Source organism: Arachis ipaensis, chromosome B09 (assembly GCF_000816755.2).
Source record: "Arachis ipaensis cultivar K30076 chromosome B09, Araip1.1, whole genome shotgun sequence".
NCBI lineage: Eukaryota > Viridiplantae > Streptophyta > Magnoliopsida > Fabales > Fabaceae > Arachis > Arachis ipaensis.
The window spans coordinates 137,596,465-137,599,307 of NC_029793.2; positions in this window are offsets into that span (position 1 = coordinate 137,596,465).

A 2,843-nucleotide genomic window follows, 5' to 3' on the forward strand; every position below is an offset into this window, starting at 1 on the left:
ATAAAGATCTTTACAATTTGACTAAGTATAACCCCTTCGAATATTCATTAGATGGTTTAGATATCTTCATCCTTCAGGGACTTTCATATAGATATCATGATCTAATGATTCGTATAAATAGGTTGTTACCACATCCATAAGATGCATATGTAGTTTATGGTATACGGATAAACTAACCAAATAACGCAATGTTATTGCATCCACTATAGGGAAATATGTTTCTTCATAATCTATAATGGATCTTTGTGAAAAACCTTATGTCACAAGTCGAGCTTTGTAACGAACAACTTCATTTTTCTCATGTCGTTTTCTCACAAATACCCAATAGATTTTACATCTTCTAGTGTACAGACTACATGTCCAAAAACTTCACGTTTTGCAAGTGAGTCTAACTCAACCTTCATAGCTTCTTCCCATTTTGCCCAATCATTCATTTGTCGACGTTCTTCGACTGTTCTTGGCTCAAGATCCTTACTTTCATTCATGATATTTAATGCTACATTATATGCAAATATTTCATTGACAATTGTCTTATTTCAGTCCTATTTTTCTCCTGTAAAGACATAATTTATCAAGATCTCGTCATTTTCATAATTTTCAGGTACCTGAACGTCTTCTGACGTCAAAATTATATCAGAATGTTGGACAACTACAGGTGTCTTTACTATGTCTTTATCTTTTTCAATAGAAATAGTATTTACCTCTTTTCTCTTTCGAGAATTTTTGTCTTTGGAACCGACAAACCTACCACGCTTCTGATGTGAATTTATTTCGGTGGTCATTTGTCCGACTGTAACATCAATTTGAATTAGAACATTTTCAGCTGGTATATAGGATTTAGTTATTCTTTTCGTATCAGAAAATGCATCAGGCAATTCATTTGTTATTCTTTACATATGTATAATCTTTTGAATTTCCAGTTCACATTACCCTGATCAAGGATCTAAATACATCAAAGATGATGCATTTCAATTAAGATCCTTTTCAAGAAGCTTATTCTCTCCTCCTAATGTTGTAAATTTTGATTCATCAAAATGACAATCTGCAAATCAGGCTTTAAATACATCTTCAATTTGTATATTAAGATACCTCACTACAGAGGGAGAATCATACCCAACATATATCCCGAATTTTCTTTGGGATCTTATTTTGGTGCGAGAAGGTGGTGCAATGGGAACATATCTCATACATCTGAATATTCTTAAATGGGAAACATTTGGGTGCTGGCCAAAAGCTAATTGCATAGGAGAGAATTGATGGTAACTTGTTGGTCTCAAACGAATAAGTGCTGCAGCATGTAAAATTACATGTCCCAAGCAGTGGTTGGGAGATTTGTTTTCATAAGTAAGGGTCTAACAATTAATTGGAGGCGTTTAATAAGTGATTTTGCTAACCCATTTTGTGTGTGAACATGAGCTACTAGATGTTCAACGCTTATTCCGTTAGCGATACAATAAGCATCAAAGGCTTGGAAAGTAAATTCACCAGCATTATCAAGACGAATTGCATTAATTGAATTTTTTGGGAACTGTGCTTTTAATCGAATAATTTGAGCAAATAATCTTGCAAACGCTAAGTTGTGAGAAGATAATAAGCACACGTGTGACCATCTCAAAGATGCGTCTATTAGGACCATAAAATATCTAAAAGATCCACATGGTGGATGAATAGGTCCACATATATCGTGTTAAATCCTTTTCAGGAATTCAGGAGACTCAAATCCAATCTTTACTGGTGATGACCTTAAAATTAGCTTTTTTTGAGAACATGCAACATAATAAAATTCACTAGACTTAAAAATCTTCTGGTTCTTTAGTGAATGTCCATAGAAATTTTCAATAATTCTCTGCATCATAGTTGTTCCAAAATGACCCAATCGATTATTCCAAATTATAAGTTTATTTAGGCTAGTAAACTTTTGGTTTACAATGGCATGTGATTCAATTGCACTAATTTTAGTATAATATAACTCAGACAAAAGTGAGGGTGACTTTTCTAATATAATCTTTTTATTTGAATTGTGAGTTGTGATATATAAGTACTCATGATTATTCTTATTTATTGTTTCAAAATGATATTCATTTCGGCGAATATCTTTAAAACTCAACAAATTTCTTAGAGACTTAGCAAACAATAGTGTATTATTTACTATAAATTTTTTTCATCTAGAAAACAAAACTATAATTCTTCCGGATCCTTCTATCACATTGCCTGAGCCAATAATAGTATTAACATATTCTTCTTTTGGTACAAGATGTATAAAATATATATTACTTTTGAGAATGGTATGCGAACTTGCACTATCCGCAAGGCAAACATCTTCACTATATGTTCTTGTCATTTTCTTCAAAGACAAATAATAATAATAATAAAATAAATAAAAGTACATCGCAGTAAAATTGTATTCCTGATTGAAATTATTTTTCTAAGAAGTACTGTACATAGTATCATATACTAAAATTTTATTATTATTATTATTATTTTAGAACTTGACACATTTAGTAATTTGGAAATTCATAAACATAAATATTTTATTAAATATTATTTATATACATCACACTTGAAATTTAAATACATAGGAAATAAAACTTAACAAGAAGTTTCTTACATTATTTATTTACATGAGTACTTAACAAATCCACATATTAAACTTTTTCATCATTGATCAAATGGGAAATATTTCCTTCAAGATCCTCAAAGAAATCAGATACTTCATAATGAGTGATGTAATTCTCAACAACATTCTTTGAAACAAAATTCGTCTCATTTCCTTTGTCATTCTTTTTCAATAATACTTGATAAAGATCAACTAAGTGTCTCGGGGTACGACAGACATGCGACCA